General features: G+C 38.9%; 1 long non-coding RNA gene across 2 annotated transcripts in view; it reads right to left on the bottom strand.

Annotated features, from left to right (window-relative positions):
- LOC139118504 (uncharacterized) overlaps positions 1-16635 on the bottom strand; it is a 263409-nt gene extending 246774 nt beyond the window's left edge. For both annotated transcript variants that reach the window (XR_011548746.1, XR_011548747.1), the window contains exon 1: positions 16558-16635. This is a non-coding gene — a long non-coding RNA (uncharacterized lncRNA). The remainder of the gene's footprint in view (positions 1-16557) is intronic.
- Positions 16636-17632: the final 997 nt, after the last annotated feature.

Raw genomic sequence — 17632 nt, 5'->3', positions numbered from 1 at the left:
TTTTCCAGAAACGCAGTAGTTTCCGTACAAACAGACGCTGAAAAAGATCATTTTTTCACTCCGATTTTCACATTTTAATTCCCTACAGAATTACTACGAGGCATTGTTTTGAAAAACTGCCTCGTTCAAAGGTCAGAATTACCACACTAGAAAAAATAAACGTAATTTTTCATATTAGAACTGCCTTAAAGTAAAAGAAAATTTGGAAAATATATAAAAAATTACATTTTGATGTTAACCGGTGTCATATTTCACAATCATAATAATAAGTGGAATTTTTTCTGGTATTCGGAAAAGTGATATCAGTGTTCGCGCTACCGCTCGCCAGACGGCAAAATGGCGAATTGATTCACTCATTGGCGACTCAGACGGTCAGAACAATCGCCAGACTGGCGACTCAAAATTTGTACGTTCGGTCACTTTGTTCTACTACCTCCATGGTTCTACGATGTTCTGTTGCATTGCGGTGTTTTGTTTTACTTCTTGGGAAGTCTTCCGCCATAGTACTATCGTACTCATCTAAGTGTAAGCCCTGCCACTGTTTTCAGAGTATAATGGGTCGTACAAGTTGGTAAAATTACTTTTCAGATAAAAGAAGCTAATGGGACATCGAAGTTCCCGTGATAGTATCGTGAGCAAAATGGCACGTATACCCAATACATGTACTTGTGCCCCTCCAAAATGTCCCCCGTTACCTAAATAGAATAGTCCCACTCTAGTTACGTCCGCCATTGTTCACGTTCAGGCTTTCCTGTTTTCCCGGGAGGTTGTCATAGTCCAAGTCTAAACATGCAATTTCAGTTGTTTTCAGCTATCATCCTTTCATCTGTGAAGAGCGGTTTTACCGGTGACCATTACAATTTTCACTGCTATGCTGTTGTTTTAACAAGACACGGACCGTTTGATCTTGGAAAGTAGAGTTGCTTTTACGTGCAGCCAATGCACATGCCAGTTCACGGGTTTACACCATGCTCTTGAACGTGAATGGCAGTACACATGTCTTTGTTTCACATTTATATTTTATCTCAAGGTATGATTCAAGCTGAAATGTCACCAAAATGTCACTTCCATATCGAGGGATTGTGCAAACCAGTTTGATTTAAAACAGCTTTGTAAAACACTGTTTACTTAGCTTGGAAATTGTTACTGAGTTTTGCTGTCTTTTGGCCATGCACGGACGTGTATCAATATCAGTGTGATCATGGCATGCCATGCCACGTTCATGAAGATCTTGAGGATATTACTCTTTTCTGTATTTTTTTGTACTTCACAATTTCTTTGGATGACGTTTGAAAGTTCAAGTGGTGTTCAATAGTCATGCATGAGTTTTGATACGAAGCATTCTTTTTATTGAACTATTAAAGCAGCACTGAGGATACTAGCTGTGATATCGCAGCGGTACTTGTGGCGTGTATCGAACGCGCTCGGGTCATTGAGGTCATCGCCACAGTCCCGCTGCGAGCCAACGCATAGGCTTCGTTGGCAGTTTACTACGAGACCGACCGGTATCGTAGATTTAGCTCGCAAAATAATAAAATAGATAAAGCATGCAATAAATAAAATTATACCTACTGTATCACTGACTATCTGAGACTCATCTTCTACTCCTGCTAACGAGCCCGACCGTGACAACATGTATTTTCGACCGTTTTTCGGTGAGTCGTCGATGGTTCCTGCTTGAATTTGAACTTTTGACCTCTAACGTATTCAATGCGTTGTACGCGCGATCGAGCAAACATCGTAGAACCGTCGACGGCTCACGGAAAATGGTCGAAAATACGTGTTCTTCTCTTCAAGAAAGTTGGCAGGCGCACAGAATGAGTCTCAGATAGTCAATGATAAAGATGATACAAGTTTATTTATTCAAAGGCTAATATAGTTCATTATTTTGCAAGCTAAATCTACGACACCGGTCGGTGTCGTCGTAAACTGCCAACGAAGCCTATGCGTTGGCTCGCAGCGGGACTGTGGCGATGACCTCAATGACCCGATCGCGTTCGATACACGCCACAAGTACCGCTGCGATATCACAGCTATGAGGATACATATGATGATGAGAAGTGGCAGACCTGAAATATTTGGTTATCATTACTCTTGAGTATTTAATGATATCACCTTTGACCCTTCGAGATGAATGTGTGTGACCCTTGACCTCACCTCTCAAAGAAAAATCTGGCTACTTGTGTTCACACTGTATTAGCCAAAAAGGCTAATCAGCTTGAGTAGCCAGAGCAAACCCTGGATATGTAACGAATGTTTCCTGAAATTTGAATCAAATATCAGTGTTCTCCCCAGGATCAAGCAAAAGCGTAGCGGCTAATTTGCATAATCATTTGCATATCATTAATTTATATTTGCATATGGATATAAGCTTGCACATGCACCCACGCGTACACTCACAACACAAGTATGCAATTTGAACATCATGGAACTCTTTATTACACTTAAATAAATCATCACACTGCACAGTATAGTACAATTGCAATTAAAATAGAAGATTCAAACAGTAACAGCAAGTTCAGATTGAAAGCAAGAAATGGTTCGTCTGGTGGGAGTTTCATTAATACATATATTGCTAATAAAATTGTCAAAAATTGCCAACAAAGAGGAAAATTCATAAGTTTAAGCTTTACACAATTCAAATGTAATTGAGTTTTATATCATTTTTGAACGACAAACACCGCGAATAATGTTTCATCACGGGGATCAATTTCAACCAGCCGACACCCCCCCCCCCCCCCCCCCCCGCGTAACTACCACTGAGATTCAATTCTCGTCGTTTGATTCTTGATTTTAAAAATACCACCAAGATGATCACAAGACATGAACGAAGTACGACTAGAATCACTCGAAAATCAGGTGTAAAATCTTTCAGAGAACGTGTCAGAGTGGAACCACACGCGACGCCAGGATCAATGTCAACACGTTATAAACACGTCGGCCAACATGGCCGCCGCCATATTGGAATTTATGCAATGTGAACTCGATCGCGATCGTGATCGTACTTGGACAAAAAAAAGATCATCGTTGTAAAATCATAATCAACCTCACTAGTCAACTGCTTCTTTTGTTTCTTTTGCGGTCCATTTCGTTGATCAAAGCATGGGAATGTGATCAAAGGCCCCGCTGGTGCTACACCGCCTACCTCTGTGAATACTTGTCCTCGATGTATACCGACTAAAGGTCTTTGTTGGTCGTAATAGTCGTCGTAGAATGAAAACTTGTGAACAACCCAGCCGATTCTTCTATTGTTTTAACGTTCCTCTCAACACTTACGGACAAGTTATCGGACGCATACCATACTTCACACCTTCCACTCTTTCACCAGGTTGAAAGTTGCTGTGAGCGCTAATGTGTAGACAATGCATGCAACAGCTGGTAGCTACGTAGAGCGCTAGCGTGTGAACTAAAGGATGGCGGGAATATTTTAAAGCGTAGCGGGGAGAATCAAAGCGTAGCGGGGAGAGGCGAAAGCGTAGCGGGACCGCTACGCTAAAATGGCCTGGGGAGAACACTGAATATCTTTATTTTTAAGGCTAAACTTTAACTTTTATTGTGTGAAGATTTTTGTTGAAAAATAGCCTTTCCAACTACCTAAACATGTTTGTTATTACAATAAATTGTTATTGTTCCAAAAGCAACTCTTAATGTCTTTTACTTTATTCAGATTCAGCCACCACAACTTTGAATTATAAATCCACCATGGCCCCACCACCACCAATCCATCATAACCTCTCCCCTGTGCATACAACATGAAACGCGGGTGGGCGGGGACTGTGTCATTGGCAATGACTTGTACATGGCAGTAATATAGTTTTATTCGTTCTCTTGTGTACACTTCATTACCCAGTGAAACATGAATCGTAGCAACTTGCCACTGAGTGTCACTGACGTTGAGAGGAAGGCAATTGAAAGATTGTTTCTATGTCGTGGGTGGCGACTAGTTTACATCGATGACTCTGAAATCAGCGGCTCTGAAATATCGTCAGTATTTGACAGAGGCACTGGACATTTATCTGATATTCCTCGCGGTAGAGAATCGGATGAATGCCGTTACTGTCTCTGCCAACCGTGTGTGACGGCCAACCCTTAAAGCTAGCTTGGGGACGGACAAGAGCCCTGCGAAGCGAATCCGTCAGTTCGACTGCGATTGTACAAGAAGTATTGGAATATGCTGGATCGTAGATTTGCATGGCGTGATGAGAGATACCTGGCACGAAAACAACAGCTGATGTCAGCTGATGACGTTGTTATGACGAGACGGGAGGTGATGCCGACATGTGTGACTTCCCTGGTACGATCATTGTACCCTAACTTACCCGGGGTATCGTATGTCGGACATCGGTGGGTGTAGGCTTTTGCAGAAGCGTGCAAATTACCAAAAACGGCCCTTTTCAGGGCCACCACATGCTCCAAAAAGAGAATACCTAGATATAACACCTCATTCTATGGCTGTGTTAGCTGCAGTCGTAGCTCTCTTATGGAAAAACGTTGCAGCCAACGAGAGCTACGGCTGCAACGAAAAGTGGGTTATAGTAAGCAAGAAAAATTTCTATTCTGTTTATCTGCCGAGTACATTTACTTCTGTTCACAGTAAGGAGATAAGGCGATTTATGTTTACAATGTGTACAGGTGTGTACAAAACCTCCTATAAAAACTTCAGTGTACTCTGCTGTCCTTGGTTACCCTCCAGCTCCTTGCCATGTTTACTCAGCTAAGTCGGTTACCTAATGCACGGTCCCTATAGGACCGTGGCTAACGTAACATTACGGACTGAGCCATGCAAATATTTTTTTCCCCTACATTTTATTGTTTTATTTTTCAAAAAAAATAAATCTTTTTCATTTCTGGCAAGGGGGCGCTCGGAATTTACAAGAGGGCGCCACGCCCCTGTTACCTTATTCAGGGAGAACACTGAACTGTAACGCATATTTTGTTTCAGGCAAATTCACTCACTTAAATGTCAATAACATTACTATTGTATATCTCTTATAGGAGTCTTCAACTTTGAAGTGTTGGCAGAAAACCAGGATTACTTTGTATGGTGTATGCTGTATGCCATCTATGGTGTATTGTGTATGCTGTTGGACAACGTAGAAATCAACATCAAAATTCCGGCACTCAAACCTTCTGAGGACTCCATAAGTCCTAAGTTAGCATTGTTTTTACTTCTTTGACTTTTCAACATGCCTACAAGTATAAAAGGTACTTCGAGTATGAAGTTACTACTCATTTGCATAAGCGGCAGGAAAATTTGCATATGAGACACATTTAAACCACTCCCAAATTTCAGCTACTGCCCTCACTGGAATGTGCAGGCCATTGCTACATTTCTTACCACTGCCTGTCACATGTACATGTATTTGCATGCATAATTTTGCATAAATTAAAAATGGCTTCCCAACCCTACTGCTTGGTCCGAGATCGCACACGTCCAGGTTTGGATTTTATTTTCATTATTTGAAAGTACTGAACATGTTTTCTATGATAATTTTTTCATAATCAGACTTTCAATTTTTTCCGTGAAGCACTGCAGTGTACGATGTACATGTACACCACTAGTTGTGTATATAGACATCAGCTGGCCACGACCGGCAATGAAATAGTGTAAACTTTTTTAAAACTCAAGTTCCAGTCTGAGATGCTGTGTTTGATTGCATTTTGGCCAGTATCGTTCTTTGTACTAGAGCTATAGTTTTCTATGTATAATCACATATCTTGGAGTTGGGCTAAAAATTTCGATTTGCAACTGCACACTGACTGGGCTGGTGTTGTGTCAAGACATGGATAGACCACTGTGTTACGTCCATGGTTGAGTACAGTGTAGGATAATTTGACATCGATAGGGGCAATTATACTGTTGTTTTTCACTAATTCTGAACTGTCATAAGCAATTTGAATTGTTATTAATGCATTTTTAGTTGTGAACACTCACTAGATTTGTATATGCAATAGCTTTATTATTTGTCACTGTATTGAAGTATTGTTTCCGTTATCAAATTTTTGTTTCTTATTTTATTTTTCAGATTCATGGATGATATAATTTGTGAATTATCCTGAAAACAAGAGTTGATTTACGTAGTGTGAAAATATACTTTTTTTGTTCATTAATAAAACTTTCATTAATATCTACTTTATGTGGTACATGGGATTTTTTCTTTTTATGGGATGATATCAAATTAATAGGCACTCTGTCTGGCTCTCTCTCTCTCTCTCTCTCTCTCTCTCTCTCTCTCTCTTCCATACTCTCACTTTTAGCTTCTTTTGAACATGGTAAAAAGATAACATGTGCTGATGTGTACAATTTAGAGCATATACTTCACCAGGAAGGGATGAGTGTCAGTGAACATCTACCTACTGCCATCATGGTGCTTGACAAAAATGTAAATCTTCCAAAAAAAATTTCTGATTTGACCGGAAAGGTAGCAAAAGTGTTAATGAAGTGTCAGAGTGTTGAAGATGTGAAGCAGAAACTTCCTGGCAAAATTCCACTGCACCGTGGTCTTCGCAATTTACATAGTCTGGACCTCTCTATGTCCAGCTAGCAAGCTTAATGTCCCAGGCTTTGGTATAGTCCGTGTGGGCAACCATTTCATGGATTATGGTAGCCCAGGGAAAAGTTGGTAGTCTGTGGACGTGGGACTACCACTAATTTCGAGCCCTGATATATCTTTTACAACGAATAACATCTGCATCGATTTTGTCAGAGTTTTAAATAATTAAATCATTCTTCTGACAAAATGTTATCATTATTGCTTAAATCCACATGTTTTAGGTCAGAAACAACAATGTCAGGAAAGTTATCTGATAACTTTATCACTCTCTGTTCTGTCCAAGATGATCCATTCACATATTTGACAGGGATCAGGTACAGTATTAACAATGTGTGAGGAAATATTTGAATTGAAAACAATACAGACTAACTGAAAATTGATCAGAAATTCTTCACAATCATCTTTTGTGCTTTACCTGTTTTGCTTAAGCCAGGAAAATTTACCTAATTAATATGATTAACTTATTCTGAATACAAATTTGAAAAAATTTGAAAAGATTATCATTTACAGTCCCAATTTGAATATCATTTTGTTCATTGTCACTGTTTGTTACACAATGGTAAAACATCCTGATGTTTACTAAAATCATGCAGTTTAATTGCAAAGTCACTGGTTTACCTGTCTTTCTCCTAACGAGGAGAATAGTTCAATATCTGACTGAAGTGCCTCAAAGTAGGTCCATATAATTAATAGAAAAAATGATGTAACTAAAACCCTTGAAGAAGTACTGTACCCTACTCATCTTCTAAGTACTTCAAATTCAATACAGCACAAAACATATGCACTCTTGAAGACATATTTTTGTCACCTTTCTGCCGAAGAAAACCTGAGGGCTTAGAACAAAGTTTATGAATTTTCTTTTCTTGTCTTGTAATCTGCCAATGTAAAGTGTAAAGTTACAATTTTTTAAAACGAAGTTTCCTGTAACAAACAACTTGACATATCATTCGGGCGAGTTGCCTAACTTCCAATCAAGGTATGAAACTACAGGATAAAAAGTTTTATGGTATTTGTCAGGACGATGAAAACAGTAAAAGTTGGAGCTGAGGTTAATAAGATTAATTCCAAGACTGTGAGATTGTTGTTTTGGTCAAAATGGTACTGATGGTAAAGATTCCAAAGGTTTTACATGTACTGAACAGCCAGAAGGTACCTCTATGCATAGAGATAGTTCTCTTTTCGTGATAGGACTTGCTCTATGGAACAACCAACAAGAAGTGATTTATCACTGTCAGATCGCTGATTACTAGGTTTTAAGATATGTGTTGACACAGCATAACCGTGACTGAAGTTAAGGCATGACAAGTGATGGTTTCTAGACGTTTTGGCACCAAGACGTTTCAGCCTGCCAATTTCAGGCCCCAAGTTGTTTTCGCACCGCGACCCAAGACGTTTAGGCACCGCTCAAGGCTACCTGTGGGAACTAGTGCTGGACCGTAATGTTACAAATCAAAGTACTAAAAAGTATAGTGTCAACTATTAAACATTCACATACATGCTTTAATCTTTGTGAGAACATGGAAGGAGACCATAAGAAAAAACATCATATCTGTGACACAAGTTTATCGATAGCAATAGCCGCCGACACAGCAAAAGTTTGAAAGCGGTGCCGAAAAAGCACAGCAAAAGTCACACAAAATGCACATAAAAGTACTGGTCACAATGCAAAGGTCACGCTTACGAATATGACGGGTCAGTCAATTACTAAATAGTTTGAAAAAATACCGCAATTATACGGTGTCGCTCACATTTTATCAGAACTGGTACATACCAGTATGGGTACCAAAGATCAACCAGAAAAACAAGAATGACAAAAGCAAGTATGGTCTGCAACTTAGGTACTGGAGGTCATCTTTAGGAACATGCAATCACTTCTATAGCAATGGGACAAGCAGATCCTACATACATAAGCAAATGTCACCAAAAAATTAGCCAGAGAAGCTTGACAAAAAGAAAAGGTGGGAGAGTGGGAAAAAAGAGTAGGAAAAATATAAAAGGGATCTTTAAAAAGGAATGCTACCTCATCAATCTTCTAACCCCTACCCCCTCCTGAATATCAAATGTTCCACCCCTTGGTTGACCATGTTTACATAAGACCAGCTGGCAGTATATTTACAACTTTGGGGATGTTTTAATTAATGCTATGAGTGCTATTATTCAAATGTAAACAGCACTTAAATCAGTTACAGATAGTGAAATTCCTTCCACTGTGGGGGGGATTATGACATCTGGAATTATCCTGGATCCAAATTTCTCATCAGTTCTTGTGTGTCTTACATGCGAAAGTTGCAAAAATTGGTTCGCAATGAAAAATTTACCTCAGCTCTGTTTTCAGGATCAAATTTTACTACAAATTGATATTAAACAAGACAAAATTATGTTCACAGCCTTCGAAACTGTCTCACGACAAATCCTTGGTTTGTGTAGGTCATTTAAGGTCACAAAAGAAAATTACCTAAAATATAAATATTTGGGGGTTTCCCAACACTTTGAGCAGAAAACTTATCTAATAACATCCCTCAGGACTTTTGTACCAAATTACAAAGCTATGAGACAAGTAATTTTGAGAACAAGTTTTCTTGACCAAATATGAGAAAATTGTCTTAAAAATACAAATTTGTATATTTCAGGACAATTTCCACATATCTAACTACTGTCATCCCTGGACATCTGTACTCCAAATATAAAAGCCCTCTGTCCAGGGGCTTTAAAATGAAATATCTTTTACGATTTTTTGACCAAAAATAACAAAAATTGCCCCAAAACAGTAATATTTCCAATTTTGTTGTAATTTCAACAATTAGAAGGGTAACACCCTTGCAAACATCCAATCCAAATTTGAGAGCAATTGGGCTAGCGGTTTCAGAGAAGAAGAAATTTTACTTAAAATGAGAAAAATAACCAAAAATTCAGCAAAATATAAAATTCAAGATATCTTCACAATATTCATCAAACTGATTTGGATCAACCTTAGTAACCTGTATACCAAATATCAAAGCTATCAGATTAGTTATTCTTGAATAAAAAAAATTTTGACCAAAAATTCGGAAAATTGCCCCAAAATTACAAATATAAAAATTTCAATTCAATTTGTATATACTTGACTGATGTCATCCTGAGGAACATGTATACCAACTTTCACAGCAATCAGACGAGTGGTTTCAGAGTTTAACATTTTTTGACTAAAAACTGAAAAAATTACCTAAAAATAGAAACATGCAAATTTCATCCTAAATTTTACACATCTGCTTTAGAATACCTAAAGGAACCTGCACAACAAGTTTCAACCCTATCTGACCAACGGTTACAGAGTTTTAGCAATTTGCAGGGTTTTTCCTTTTTTCCCCCTCATTTGCATATTTTCAACACTGACAAGTTCATTTGAACAAATTCACATCTCCACCCCTAGGTGCACCTGTACACCAAATACTAAGACAGTAGGTTCTGCCGTTTAGCTGTTTTTGATGTGGACGGACATACATACATACATACATACATACATACGTACATACATACATACATACAGACATGCAAATGGCATGCAAATGAACTGATTCAGCTTATACGATTACCTCACATTGGTATACCAAATGTGAGCTAAAAATTGAAACAGGGACGCCGAAACGTCTTGGGTTGCGATGCCGAAATGACTAGGGGCCGGAAATTGAGAGGCCGAAACGACTTGGGCCGAAACATCTTGGTGCCAAAGCAACCAGTTACCCAAGTGATATGTGAGCAGCGAAACCGCACTGTAGATCACTGAAGCATGCGTCACCTATAATCTGTTATTTTGCATTTTCCAAATTCATTTTCAAAAGTAGCAAAAGACTGCTACTACAAGACAAGCTCCAGTGTGATTCACAATTTTACCGGCGTTTGAGTCAGTTTGACCACGGTTAGCTATGCTAAGCTAACACTAGAGGGCGCAATTCCCTGACTGTCGGATCATAACAACAATCTGCCAGCAGTGTATTGGGTGTCAGTTACGCAGTCGTTCTTCAAAAGACGGCATCGTTCAACTCTGCTCTTTCGGGACTGTGGAGTTTTGGTTTTAAAGTTTCTGTACTAGGCCAATTTATCAGTGAATCGACTAATTTTGGGTATTTTTATCTTTTTTGAAATCTTTGAATATTGCCAGCTCCTAAAGGGATGGGAGTTCAGAAGGGAAAATACCAGATATATGCGTATCATAGACTATTTTCCCGCAGACAATGTGTGCTGATTTCGGCGCCATGGTCATCAGGTCAAAAATAGCAGTTTGCCGAGGTAATTCAACGGACCTCCATGATAGTTAGAACAAAAGAACATCGATTGCACTTGGCCTCTAACAATGATTTAATCCATATATGGGGAAAGTCAAGGTTGGAGGTGAAATATTTGCATAACATTTCATATATTTGCATATAACAGTTAGCCACAAATGGGCATGGACTGTAGATGGAGAATGCAATGCAATGCGATGACTTTCACATTGATTTTTTTATTTGTAAACAAGATGCTTCGCAGAATCCTGCTAAATGAAATACTTCCCGATTATATTGTGTATGAGCTTTATGCGCTACCATGATTGAGAAGTGGATATGTTAGAGCACACCCCCACCCCAAGGCACTTCTATTGAAGTATTCACATCAGATTCTGCAGTTTTGACACATGATTTAAGAAAAATGTTCACATTTTCCTGTTTTTGTCGGCTTGATCTTTGACCCACATTAACACATTGTGAGCGGTTGCCTCGACTACAAAGTTGCATATTCACAAAAAAATCATATTGGGAAAATGTTTTACAGAATTTGATTGGAGACAATGACATGATAAGCTTTTTTACAGTTATTTTGTTTTTGATATACAGCAAGAGTTTGGGATTTCAAAATTATCTCAATCCCTTCCACGGTGATCTTTATTTAATTGTCCGAAAATATAAAACAGGGGAGGTAGGAAAAATGATCAAATAAATCAAATTCTTGTTCCCCAGCATCTTGTGTCTAATGTGTCTCTACCATTGGAGGGGCTCAGGTAACTCGTGACTAGAAAGTTTAGATTTAGTTGGGCGAGAATCTTGAATTTCAAGGTAAATACATGATGTTGTAGCTGAGGGATAACGTCTGAAATAGGGTAATTTATAGAACTTAGTCTTGCCAATTTCCACCTGTGTTATCCATTTCAAACTGTGGCCCGATACCGCAACATGATATTTACAGCTACACTAAATCATACTAAAATGTCACCTTACTTCCATTCTAGTGAAAAGCATACCAAGCAATATAAATGATCAATGCTTATCAATATTTTTTTTCTAGACACCCCTCAAAATTCAAGTAGAACTTGGTATTTCTGGATACACTGGTTTATTTCTGGTATCAATATTATTGATTTCTACTTATTTTGTCTGCATTCAGTTGTCACGAATGTAGTATTTGAAATTTTATCATAACAAACAACACTCTTTGCTACACCGTTTTCTGGTTCTTGAAGGTGCCATAAATTGTTTTGAGAGAGTGGAGGTGCCACAGCTATATTGTATTGAAGAATGAATTATGCAGAGGATGATGCGAGTCATTGATAAGGGAACGAGTCAAGTGTTGAATTTATGACCTGAAATGACAAAGAAGTGTTTGAAATTATAACTGTACAGAAGTGTTGAAAATTATAACTGTCAACAAACAACAGTTCAAAGGTCTATCCTGGATAGCTTTGTGAAAATGTTTCATAACTTTCCCTCATTCAATATTTGCTTCATCATCGTTATCTTTTTTTCGTTTTGTGGGTTATATTTATAAATGTAAGGCTTATAGGCCTAATACTTGATCAGTTGAAAACTGATCAATTCATTAAAGCCTAATTTTATGACAATGACTTTCTGTCATATATTTTTGTTGGTATGTCCTGTCATAAAAACTGATGGTAACAAATCTAAGCTTAGGCCTACATGTATACTCAGTAGGTAATCCAACCTACCAATTTTCAAAACCCATCCTGAAACTTTCATTCATTTCCCCCATTCAATCTTTGCTTCATCATCATGTTGTTTTTTGTGAGTTGTAATTTATGCAACGTTTAATCAGTTGAAAAAGGATCAATTCATTAAAATTTTTATGACTTTATATTTGTCGACATGTCCTGTCATAATCTTACTGATGGTAACAAAATCTACATACTCGTACTCAGTGGGTGATCCGACCCACCCATTTTCCAAACTCCTTATCCTGAAACTTCGCTCGTTTTACACTTACAGGTTTTAAATCTACATAAAACTTTTACCGTATTTGTGAGATTTATGCATTAAAAGTTAAGTGAGACTGTATATTTAGTTTTCTTAGATATCCTGATATACATAAAGTCAGCTGAAAATAGAGGCAATAGGCCTAATTGAATAAACAGATGAATGGATTTTATCGAGTTTGGTAGCCTATTAAGCGTCCTGTTGTTATAAAAATATACGCATGTTTCTACTATTGAGATCAAGTGCCAGTAGAGTGTTGAATCTCAACTATTTTGGAACACTTTTATAGAAAGATGCAATAGCGCTGTTCACGGTTAAAGGTTTGTTACTAAATATAGCTGTACGCGCGCGACATCGGACACGCAGTTTGAAATGTGGACAAATTTTATCAATGTTGCGTACATGGCTGTTTTTGCAGCTTGTACTCTGACTGAGTCATGAATATGCCTTTTAGTTTACGATAAGCACAGTGTGTGAACTAAATCAGGAAGCAAGTTTGATAGATTGTATATCAAAACTACAAAAAACGATATCGGCCGACCATTTTCAGGACTCATTTCATTGACAACAAAAGTTGTCCATCACTGTTATCGGGACCACAGGTACGCATGGGTGCAGCGTTGTTTCAAGTTGGATAGTCGATCGAAGTTTGAGGCCGAACCTCAGGACCGGACTAACTGGTGTAAAGCAGTACCGGGTTCGGCCTTCGGCCTCACACTTTCGATCGACCATCAAAGCAACCGTGGCGCTCTACGCACCACCTAGTGTACCTGCACCTGTGATCGATATCAGTTCACTTCACTACTCGTACTAGAAACGCGTATACGTTACGTTACACGGTAATTGAACGCGTACTGTACATGACCAGTCAGCAAGAGTTAGAAAATATTTGTGAAAAATGCAAAGATATAATCGTCATTGCATAATAATACATTTTGTGTCCGAATTTTAAAACTTCAGTAGTCGTATGAAGCCGACACACGACGGCAGAACTGCGTATGTATCCCTGCCCACCGCGGACGTAGCTAGCTATGCGCTCCGCTGCCCCGCTGAACACCTGACCTCAGCAGGTCACTGGGTCAGTAAACTTGTGATATTTGGCGCGCAGAATACGAAAACTTCCCGCTTGTCCGTCTGCAAATTTTATACATTTCCGCGCATAAACTCTGTTTAGAGTTCGATGACTCCTATGGTAATACCACGCCAGGGGGGCGCACACCGATACACTCGTAACATGTCGAGTTTTATACTTTTCGTCGTTAGGCGCAGGTAATTCTTCATTCAAACTGCGAAATATTGATAAACATACAGATTTGAAATATACCTTAGAGGTTAAATCAATCAAGATGTGCCAATTCTAAGCCATTTGTTTGTTTTCCTTCTGCACCATAAAAGCACAGAACTGCATAGGGTAAGCAACGGGGGTCACGTATCAATGGCGTTCGAAAATGGTGTCAGGCAGTAAATGGAAGAGCGTCACTCACGCTCTCGACCGACCGAGTAAAAATACAGAAAAGTGCAATTTCTGCCGAAATCGAAGAAATTAGCACCTGAAAATATTCTAAATTAATGACATACAATTAAGGGTTACCGACTCCAATTTTGTTTTGCAAAAATCGCGTAAATTAACCATTTACCACCGGAACCTCCAACGGGGGTGCGACGACTGACGGAATAAATAGAATTTCATCTCTCTCGCGAGACTGAATCGGGAGTTTAAAGAATCGCATTTTTAGTCAAATTTCGGGATTTTTCTCACACAATTTGTATACCAACATATTCCTGAAATCGTAGAGAACCTGGAGCCCCAGAATCACACCGTTCTTCGACTTTAGCCCGAGAACAGGGCAAAATAAGAAACGAGATTACAATCGTGCACCGGCAAAAGATTTTACTATATAGGAGTAAACCATAAAACATTTACTAGGACAACAAGGAGAACATTCACTGGTAGTTCAAACTTTTTTTTCATTTTGCCCGGTATTGCTGAGTTGTCACTTTTCAGGTATTTTTGGAAAATGTGAATGTTGCATACCCTCTATAGATGTGACCCATGTACATCCATGAAGACACTTGCGAAAGAAGTGTTAGTATACTATTTCTGTCTTACTTAGTCAGCCTACAAATTGCATATGTATTGAGCTCACATGGCCAAAACTGATTTTCATAATAATAGCTTAGCATAGCTACCAAGGTCCCTCCACAAGGACCGTGATTTTGACTGTCCTTAGCTCTGCATGGCAGGGCTGCATTCCAACTTTTCCCCACACAGAAACTTGGCAGTTTGGATTATTCATACCTATCTTAATCCTACTGTTCGTAATGTTTATGTTGTAAACACATCTATCGCACACTTTAAACACCTTTCCCGGGTTCTTGAACCCGGTTGGTCAAAATTGGCTGTTCTGGCCTTTTTGATCACCCCTCTTAAAATGCTTGGATAGTTGACTTGGAAATCAATTAACATTAAAAGTTTCATCAGACATCGTGAGACACGAACAATCGCAACAACACCAATTCAAAGAAAAGTCAAATTGGACTCCACGAACAGCAAAAAATACAAAAACCTGAAAGCTATCTGAAGCTGCTAAACTCGCACTTCTAGAGATACCCTTTCAAACAAGGAAACAAAACATGTCGCGTGCCCAAAGAATCGCGATAAACCAGCTTGCAAACAGTAGACCAATTACCATAAAAACCCTTCGACAAGGGTCGGGTTTTGTCTTTGTCAACACAAAAGATTACGTACACGAATGCGAAAGGCAATTACGCAACACTAAGTATTATACACAACTAGCCAGTGACGACACAGAACAAATAGTAAACAAAGTACACGAACTATTAAACAAAATGTACGGAAACAAACACATCGATCATGATACTTGTAAGTATCTTGATCAAGAAAACATAAAATCCGTACCCCGCAGTGGTAATTATTGCCTAAAAATTCACAAACCTCGGCAAAATTCTAAAAGACACACTATTCAAAACAAAATTTACTGAAGTAAAGAAACATAGAACAAACAAACTGAACCACCAAACGGACTCACAACGAGACCCAAACATTAATATACTTGCCTCGCTACTCGAAGAGCAAGACCACTAAAATGCATTAAAATAATTTTTCACAAACACAAACTAAGGAAAGAATCTACACTGCGACTGATGAGAAACCACACTCGGGTTTCGAAACGCAAGCGTCAAAGGGCCACTCTATCAACTCTGTAACACAATAGGTCCGGCTGCGTCTTTCCCACACAAACAAAACATTACCGTACACACTGACCCAAACTTCCCTACAAATATCCGAGGCGAAACAAACATTTTTGTTAACACAAACAATCGGATAAGAATGTAGGAACACATTTTTGAAACGAATCAAACACAAACTCGACACAAAAACATTTTGGATAGTTAGGTGGGAGCGTCTTTCACACTTTTTACATTCATTGCTCTCGTGTGGGGGGTTGCCAACCTGATGTAATCGCAAATCCTCAGAGTTCCATCTGATATAGGTATGTACGTAAACAAGAAAAGTAAACTCATGAATTTTAATAGACGGGGTGGCTGAGACCAATTTCAATAGAGATTGGTCTCAGCCACCCCGTCTAAGTCTGTGTGGGGAAAAGTTGTCATGGTGTGTTACCGGCGTTATGGAGGCCGTATAACGCCGGTAACTAAATTAGTTACGAACACACAGCCCTGCCATGCAGAGTTAGACTGCCCTAAAAGAAATGTGTTATTAGCCACAGAGATACGGAGATATAATATTTAGTACTCACCTTTGCCTTCTCTTTGGTTGCACTAACAAAGTAACAGGTACAAATACACAAGCACACGATGATAAAGCACAGACATAAGTATGGCGGTAGACTTGCTGCTCCATCGCCGCCATCTTTGGTCGACTTGACAACGCATCCGCCATCTCAACTACAGCAGGCGACAAACATGCTGGAAAATCAAAGTCAATCAGTTCGCGGTTATGAAGTAATCCTTTTTGTCGTGGCAATATCCTGCTCGGTATGGACATGCAGATTAAAACAGAGTGACAGCTTTTCCTGTAGTATTTTCGGTGTTTGCAAATCCAGGTTGCAAATGCTTTGAACAGGAAACGAGCGTAAGGTTGGCATCATCCTCATCCTCAGCTTCAAGTGACCTTTGTAGCTGATGCTGAAGATGACGCAACTCAGCTTCAGCATCATATCCGAAGAAAGCCTATGTGACTGTTGCCCGATGATGAATAAATGATAAAATTGGCCAAAAACTTTAAAAAAGCAACCGTATTTTTCAGAATTTCCTTTTGAATTTTAAAGCTAGTTGCAAGTAATGTTTTATCAGAAGAATATCCCATAAAGACTCATATTGGTAGTTATCTCTGTTCGGGGCCGGTGCCTTGGTAACACATGCATTAAGAATGTCCGAAATGTATAAAATTCGCCACCAGCATGCAAGGGGATATGAAAAGGCTCGTTATATAGGAAACATAAGGAATCATGTACTATGGCATTACTTAAGCTTACCACCTGAATATGTCGTCGTAATGTGGATTTCAAGGAACAACAACAACAAAAATGTAGCATTCGTTCTTATTGTTAAGAATGTTGGAGTGCCAGTAGCCTACCACGTTGTGGTAAACGGACACTGTTGTAAGACGTTATCAAATACTATAAGTTACAAGAACATTTTACAACCGCGTTTACACTTATCCGCGATCCGTGGTTTGGATCAAAGGTATACGCTGAATAGCGCTGTTCGCGGTTTCAGGTTTGTTACTATATTTAGCTATCTGATTAAAATCAGATGTAGAGTACGGCGACGTCTTCTTATGCGTACGCGGTATTCTCTCGCTGTCGCCTC

The sequence above is a fragment of the Ptychodera flava genome, chromosome 19, assembly GCF_041260155.1.
Source record: "Ptychodera flava strain L36383 chromosome 19, AS_Pfla_20210202, whole genome shotgun sequence".
Classification (NCBI taxonomy): Eukaryota; Metazoa; Hemichordata; class Enteropneusta; family Ptychoderidae; genus Ptychodera; species Ptychodera flava.
The sequence above is the reverse complement of the archived record's forward strand: the minus strand, read 5'-3'. Positions and strand labels throughout refer to the sequence as shown.